The sequence below is a fragment of the Marmota flaviventris genome, chromosome 6, assembly GCF_047511675.1.
Source record: "Marmota flaviventris isolate mMarFla1 chromosome 6, mMarFla1.hap1, whole genome shotgun sequence".
Lineage (NCBI taxonomy): Eukaryota > Metazoa > Chordata > Mammalia > Rodentia > Sciuridae > Marmota > Marmota flaviventris.
This window is the reverse complement of record NC_092503.1, coordinates 124937658-124946504: the sequence shown is the minus strand read 5'-3', so window position 1 is coordinate 124946504 and position 8847 is coordinate 124937658. Positions and strand designations below refer to the sequence as shown.

Sequence of the window (8847 nt, the reverse complement as noted above, 5' to 3'; positions counted from 1 at the left end):
GGTTAATAAGTAGAATGGCATCAAATTAAAAAGCTTCTGCACAGCAAAGGAAACAGTTAAGAATTTGAAGAAAGAACCTAAAGAATGGGAGAAAAATCTTTGCAAGCTACTCTTCTGACAGTTATTAATATCTAGAATATACAAAAACCTCAAAAAAACTTAACAAAAAAGCCCACAAAAAAAAACAATTAATAAGTGAGCAAATGAATTAAACAAATACTTCTCAAATACAAAATACAAGTGGCCAATAAACACATGGAAAAAATTTTCAATGACATTAGCAATTAGGAAAATGCGAATCAAAACTACACTGAGATTTCATCTCACACCAGTCAGAACAGCAGTTATCAAGAATGCCAACAATAATAAATTCTGGAGAGGATGTGGAAAAAAGGAACACTTTCACATTATTGGTGAGACTGTAACTTAGTACAACTAATATGGAAATCAGTATGGATGTTCCTCAAAACAATAGAAAAGGAACCACCATATGACCTAGCTATACTATCTCTCAGTATTTATCCTGAAGAACTAAAGTCATTTCACCATGTGAAACATGCATATCATGTCTACAGCAACATAATTCACAATAGCCTAACTGTGGAATCAGCTTAGGTGTCCATCAATGGATGAAAGGATAAAGAAAATGTGATACATATACATAGTGGAGTTTTATTTTGCCATAAAGAAAAATAAAATTATGTCATTTGCAGAAAAATGGCTAGAACTTGATAACAATTATTTTAAGCAAAATAAGTCAAACTCAGAAGGTCAAGAGTCGTGTTTTATATGTGGAAGGTAGAGAGGAAAAGGGAAAAGAAAGGTGTGGGTGTGGATCTCATGAAAATCAAAGGGAAATCACTAGACTAGAGGAAACAGAACAGGGGGATGGAGAAGAGGAGGAAGAGGAGAAATACTGAGGAATAATATTGGCCAAATTATAGTGTTATATTGTGTGTATATATAAGTATGTAACAATAAATCCCACCATTATGTACAACCTTAATGCACCAAAAAAGTGGGAAAAATAAATGACTAAGTATTCTGCATTTATCTGTTTCTTTGATTAAACATGTTTCCTGACCAGTTTAAAAATCTATTTTTTCTTCTTCTACAGCCTATCTGTTTCCTCATGTCTTCAATAGTGAAGCCACCAGGACCATCATATTTAAAATTAAACTGGCTTAGAATCCAGGTTATGGCCTTTATTGGCTGAAAAAAACTTGGACAAGTTATTTAACCTTTCTGAGATTATTTCTTCTTCTATAAAGAGAGGATAATACTAATTACTTTGCAGGTTGTTAGATAACCAGACATTCAGGAAAAGTTTAGCACAATGTTTACAGTGAGCCCTGGTGCATAGAAAGCACTCAATACATTATAACTGATCAAATAATAATGTGGTTATCACTATTGGGTTGTAGCACAGAACAGGAATCCCATTCCCCGTGGCACCTTGTACATGGCTGTCTTCAATAAAGAAACAAATGCATCCATGAATACAGAACAAATGGGAAGAAAGTAAAATAATACTCAACTTTTGCTGGTATCTCAGAAAAAACATCAGGAGAAAGAAGACAAGAGAAAAAAGATGTTTTAGCGTGGTACGGTGGCACATGCCTATAATTCCAGCAACTCATCTGTAATCCCAGTGATTTGGAAGCCTAAAGCAGAAGGATTGCAGTTTAAGGCCAGCATCAGCAATTTAGCAAGACCTTTTCTAAATAAAAAATTAAAAGGACTGGGGATGTATCTCAGGTGTAAAGCACCCCTGGGTTCCATCCCTGTACAAAAAAAAAAAAAAAAACAGGAAAAAAAAGAGATGTTCTGAAACACAGAATAAGACAAAAACAAAGGCAGGGTGCAATGGCACACACCTGTGATCCCAGTGGCTCAGAAAGCTGAGACAAGAGGATGGTGAGTTTAAAGCCAGCCTCGGCAACAGCAAGGCACTAAGCAACTCAGTGAAACCCTGTTTCTATGTAAAATACAAAATAGGGCTGGGGATGTGCCTCAGTGTTTGAGTGCCCCTAAGTTCAATCCCTGGTACCCACACCACAAAAAAAAAAAAAAAGGGCTGGGGATGTGGCTAGTGGTTGAGAACCCCTGAGTTCAATCCCCAGCACATCCTCCCACAACACCCCCCCAAAAAAAAGAGAAACACAAAGGAAGTCAAAGAATGATATAAGTGGAAAAGATTGAGAAATAACATATAGCATAGAGGGAGATCATAAGTTTCCAGGAGAATAAGTAAGGGATGCAGAAAGAGTATTGGCTTTAGGGACCTAATCCTCTTGTCTCATGGTTATCATTGTCTTCTATAGCTCAGTCATTGCTGTCTACCTCTAGTCCAAAAATCCCTATGCCTGAGAGAAGGGCAAATTCTTTGGCTTCTTTCTTGGGCACTGCTTCACTTTAACTTCTCACATACACCCTGAGGATGAGGAAGTAAAGAGGGCACTCAGGAGGTTGCTGGGGAAAGAAGGGGATTTCAGGGAGAAATGAGGGTAAAGAAAAGTTTCTTCATAATTTTTCTTAAATGTTCAGTTTCCTAGGCCAGGCCCCTGCAGAGGGCCAGTGTGACTGTGTGGTATCTAAGAGAGAGATGGAGGTCCAGTTAAGCTGTATATATCCACAAAACATCTTAAATTCAAACATGATCATTCCTGTTGGTTATAAGTATTTCTTCTCCATACTGTCTTTACTGCCCTCACTTCTACAGATTCCCTAACTCTGCCATGCCCATTTCTGGCTATATCATCTCTCTCCATTTGTCATGTCCAGTGTAGAAGAACCAGTCCAGCATTCTGGAAACTTTGCACATTATCTTAGTTATTTCTGTCTAACTACAGCCCAAATATCCTTATGCCCCAAATACTACTTAATGTACTTTCTGAATTAAGAAGCATTTTTCATGTTTTGTGAAATAAGAAACATTTCTCATGCTTTTGCAAACAAGTTTGAGCTCCAAGTCCACTTCTTTGCTTGCATCCATCCACACCATTACAATGGATCATAGTGTACATGTGTGTGTGAGTGTGTGTATATGAGAGAGAGAGAGAAAGAGAGAGAGAGAGAGATTGAGAGAAAGACTGAGAGAAAATGGGAAACTAAAGAGTCAGATAAGAAAAGATAAGTATCTTTAATTCATATCTGAAACTGAAAAACATGTTTATACCTACAATTCTTAATATCTAATCTCTATATGTTTGTTTCTTTTCCATTCCATTTTTAATTGTTTTCATCTCCGTTATAGATTTCTCCATTCTGTTCTAATTGTCTTGTCATCATCACTTCTAATTCCTACCATGTCTTCTTTCCTTCTTCATCAGGATGCTTTATTTTCCCTTACTTGAGGAAGATTAATGGGGAAGTTGAAGCTCTGAGAATTTCATGATTTCACCCAAGAATATACAGCAATGTTTTAAAACTTAACTGAGATATTTAATCCAATGACTTTCCAAGTATATGTTGTTGCTTTTACAACGTTATCAAATGTACCAGCAACTTAGAATTTACATCAAAATGGGTTATCAGGCAGAAAGTTCCACTACTTCAGCCCTAGCATTTTCCTGACCATCCAGCTTTCCAAGGATCACAACACTGACCCCATTTTTGGAGTTGATTTTCTTCTACTCTCAATCTCTTCGTATGACAATGACCCTGGATCTGTCTTCAGCTGTTACACAGTGGATAATAGCTGTTCTGAATTCATCTTCCAGTGTAATTCTGGGTTTCTGACCAGCCTGCAACGGCCAGACATAAACACAAATTCAGATTGTAGGTGATAAAATATTGTGATGGAGCATGGATGAAGAAAGAGAATTGGAAGAAGGAAAAGGAACATCAGTATAAGCCCCATTTTCTATGAAATCCTATTTCCTTTTCAATGCCTGTCTATACTCATACTTATCAAAGCCTCACAAGAATGGAATGGAGAATAGAATAGAGAACCTGTCTAAAATAGAACCATTCTCACCTCTTTCCCCTTCCCATTTGCCTTTTTCCCTCAATAGCTCACACCATCTTGATGTCATTCCTGTTGTTCAGATAGTTCAGATGTATCTCTCTTGAGTTGAACCCCTGTAAGTCCAGCTACCCACTTGACATCTCCACTTAGACTTCAAATCCAGGATGTTTCACATCAGGACTGTCATCTTTTTCCATCTGAACCTGTTTCTTCTCCTGCATCCCAGTCATCACTTCTAGTCAATTTCATCTCAACAGTTCTTACGTCCATCTGCTTCTCTCCTTTCCCACTGTTTCCACCTTACTTGAGGTCTGAGTGTTGCTCATTTTTACTGTAATAGCTTCATCACTAGCATATCAATAGTAATGTTATGCAGATAGATTATGATGTGATAACCAAATCAAAATCTTAGTGATAAGAAACAGGTTTATCTCTTGCTGTTGGCACATGCCTATTACCATCTATCCAGAATTTTTGCCATGTCACTCTTTCTCAAGTATGTAAACTGACAGAATAACCTCCATTTTGCTTTTTGTTTGTTTGTTTTTCCAGGTTAGATGCAATTTAATAATAGTTCACTTCCAAAATAAAAGTTATCATAAGTGAAACCATGAAATTTCCTAACACTTGCTTTTAATACATTGCACTAATATTTTAAAACAACTCTGAGAAACCAATATTTACAATACATGGAAGATTTATGAAAAATCTGCCATCGGGTATATTCTTGTGTGTATATATTTGTATATGTAGAACCCAAGAGATTACATGAATGAGGAAATAACAGTCTATATGTCATGTCTTAACAGCAGAACAAGAGTACAGGGTGTGAAAAATTTCAAAGCATGGGGTCTGGAACAGGAGCAGACATCTTGTTTCAAAATTTAAAGTTTTCTCAGGACTGAAGTCAAAATCTTAACTGCCATAGAAAAAGAGAAGCTTTTCCAGCTTTAATTGTTCATCTGCATCAGAAAGTCCAGTATCCCTGAGATAGGAACCACTGCAATATGAAGGGAGTGATAGGTTCTCCCAAAGGAAGATTGTTGCTTAATTTGGACAACTTGCCCTGGTCATTGGGTATAAACTTTTGTTTCCCAGCCTAATGCTTCACGGCACCAAGACATTTCAGTAATGGTTCATCATAAACCCAGCATTCATGGAATAACTTTGTCTCCCACTGAATTTCCTTCTCTTTCCTTTCTCGAGCTTCTGCTCTTTGTCTTTCTTCAAGTCAGTGCTTTGCTTCAGTTGCTGCATCAATGTCTCTGATTTTTAAATTGAAAGTGACATCCTTCCAAAGGCAGTGGGACTCATATTCATTCTGATCTTCCAACTTCCTCACTTTCTTCTTGACTATAGGCAACTTCTTGGTATCTACAAAGACTGTATTTTCCCCTGTTGTGTATTTTGCTTACATTACACCATTCCATTCCCCTTTAATTGAGCAAAAAGACTTCTTGTCATTTGGAGAAAAAAATCTCAGCAGTAATTCTGTGTTTCTTGCCTCCATAGAAAGGTTTAGTGTGGAAGATGATATTTGCACTATAACCAGTTTTGGAACAATTAATATTGCATTCTCCTCCTAGATCCACCCAGGGCACTGTGAGGATAGACCTTCCATAACCATTGGGGAATGTGAGAATGTAATGCTCATCATAGTCTAGCCATGAGACACAGCCTTTCCCTATGATGTGCACCCCAATTGACATCCCAAGGAATTTTGATTTAGTCCAGATATGAGCATTGAATTGGATTTTCTTGTTAAAACAGTCAGCATAAAAGGCTGAAATGGGTGGATGATGGGAAACCTGCTCAGCCACTTTTGTTACACTGTTTTTGGAAACCCAGGGAACTGGTCCTTCTGAAACTAGCTCTGTGTTCTCTTCAGTGTCATTTGGTAATGTCCAGTGACACTGAAAGATCTCACCCAAAATGGCTTTTTGGCAACCAATCCTTTCCTTCCTGCATGAAAGGCGGAGAGGTACCATTTCACAACCTGAACCATTCGATCCCTGGGAACTTTCTGGTCACTAATGCTCACAAACAGGTCCGGATGTGCAAAAAAAAAAAGTCTGCATACATCTCTAAAAGAGATCTTCTTTCAAGAATAAATGTTGGAAGAACTACCTTAGTAAGATCCATTCCAAGCCTAACCTGTGACAAGAAGTGCATGATAACACTCTTGTGCTCTTCCACTGATCCTGCCTCCCCATCTTGGTCTCTATCAGTCATGTGAATCAAAAAGGTCAGCATCACTTGTACCATTGGACATGGAAGAATTCAGTGATTCTGTGGTATCTGGGCGCTTTAGGCTATTTCACGAACTGCTATGTGTCAAGACTGAGGCATAACCAGAAGAATCTATTAACCGTTTTGGGGATGATGATAGAATTCATCAGCATCATAGAATTCATCTTCACTGCTACAGTTAGAAAACTCTGGAACTGTATTTGGAGACAAGGTGACATGACATGAAGAAGTTAGACTGCTACTAGGTGGTGAATGCCAACTGCCTGTACTATTTCATGTTGGAGTCTGATGATGTCCCAAGGTAGCTAATTCAGGTTCAATGGGTAAGGAAGACAGACGCTGCTCTGACTTACAAAACTGAGCTGGTTCTGGAGGTAAGACAGTCTGGGAAGGCATTGTGCTGATTACAGGTTCCTAGGGACTGGGTTGATATATTGCATCTACAGGATTAACAGTAGTTTTAGCAATCTGCAGCAACACCATGCAGTATTTAATAGATTCTATCATGCTGTTTGTTGTTTCTTTGAGAGTTTCAATTTTCTTTCTCTGTTCATCATCTTCACAGTTTTGAAGCTTGTCATCAAAAAGCTTTAGTTGTTCTATCAAGATTTGTAAGGTAAGCATCTGCCTATGTTAGTTTCTTGTCAAAGTCTTGGACACTAGGAACAAATCCTGAATCCAAACCTCCGCAAGCGGCCAGCAAGAAAGCCATTCTCCGAAGCCCCAGCCCTGGGTGCCTTCTGGGGCGGGAGCCGGGGGCTGCTTCAGCTCACCCCTCTTCTACTCCCTCAATCAGATTCCCGGACCCGCGGCAGAGCAGACGGCCTAGCCAGAGGTTCAGCCCGTCCCCCGGAGCACCGCGTCACTCCGCCTCTATTTTGAATATTGCTAGTTTTTAGGGCAGAAGGAAAGAGTAAGTGTGACAAATGGTAAACTGACACTTAAACCTTCCATCCAGAAGTGGAAAACACTCCAACCACTTGTCATTTACCAAAGCAAATCTTGTGGCCACATCTAATTTCAAGGGCAAATAAGCCAACCATGTGCCAGGAAAAGGCCAGAAATATTTAATTGATATGAATGACTACTAACTGCCTTCTTGCCTCCTGTTTTGCCCAATTCTTGTTATCTATACTGCCACCAGAGAAATCACTCCAATATACAAATTTGACCATAGTACTCTCTTAGCCAAAAATAATAAATGGATTCCATGTTATTAAACATAGAACCCAAACTCTTAGATCAGGCTCCTGCTTTCCTAATTTTACCATTCCAATCTCCTATGACTGAACCACCTAGAATCCTGCAATTTCGTGAAACTACCTGCAAGTCCTTGAACCACACCAAGCTCTCTGTCACCTCTAGCCTTTTCTGGAAAAAAAAAAAAAAAAAAAAATTCTCCCTTGCAATTCCCCTCTACAATCAAAAAATAAAAATTAAAAGATAAAATAAAAATAAAAAATAAATCACCTTTTATTGTCTACCGCCCCAGTCAATAGTAAGGAATTGAAGATCAGGACTTAAGTTTCATACACTTTTATATTCTAGTGTCTGGCACAGTACCTAGCACAATAGGCACAGTCAAACCTCCACATCCTCAGGTTCTGGGGTTTTGTTTGGTTGGTTAGTTTTTGTGTGTGTGTGTGTGTGTGAGAGAGAGAAAGAGAGAGAGAGAGAGAGAGAGAGAGAGAGAGAGAGAGAGAGAGAGAGAGACTGGGGATTGAACCCAGGGCTTTGCATATTCTAGGAAAGCAATTTACTACTGAGCCATACTCTCAGACTCTGAATGGTAACAAAAAAATCACATACACGATTTGGAGATTTCCACTGAGGAGTAATTGCACAAGGAAGCCTGGAATCTTCCATGGAAAAACTAATTCAGGGAATTCCCTACCTAGAGAGGATGTGGATTCAGAGAAATGATGCCCTTTCAAAGAACTTGAACAACAAATTTGGACTATAGACTTCTTTCTCTTCCCTCCTTAACTGAAACTAAGGAAAGAACTATTCCAGACCCCCTGAGTGTCCGCATTCCCAAATATGGGAAGGATTTCTTCTTGGAGGCCTGACATTTTTGCTTCCTAATGTCCATGTTAGAGAGGATGCTCTTGTTCTTGTCATAACTTCTCTCAAAGACAGAATTTTTTTTTAATACCAGAGATTGAACCCAGGGGCGCTTAACCACTGAGTCACATCCCCAGCCTTTTTTTGTATTTTATTTAGAGACGGTCTTACTGAGTTCCTTGGGGCCTCACTAAATTGCTGAGGTTGGCTTTGAACTTGTGATCTTCCTGCCTAAATCTCATGAGCTGCTAGGATTACAGGTGGGCACTACCACGCCCAGCAAAGACAAAATATTCTTACCTTGTTTGCTTTTTAACAAAATCAGAAGCCAGATAAAAGTGCAGAATTCGTTGTTTGTTTGTTTGTTTTTCCCCAGAACTAGGGATTTTGATAGGTTAAGAAGATGGGACAAATGGCACAGAAGTCCATGAAACTCACATGTTGCCCCAAGCTGATGGGTGGCTCCCTTCTTTGAGTAAAGCCCCACAAAAAAATTTCTCAAAGTGCTTTGAGAATGAATAATGCTTTAGAAATATAAATCAAACTCAATCCAAAACTACTTT

At 38.7% G+C, this 8847-nt stretch overlaps 1 pseudogene; it reads right to left on the bottom strand.

The window, feature by feature from the left end:
- Positions 1–5069: 5069 nt before the first annotated feature.
- On the bottom strand, positions 5070–6900 carry LOC114080505 (oxysterol-binding protein-related protein 9 pseudogene; annotated as a pseudogene).
- Positions 6901–8847: the final 1947 nt, after the last annotated feature.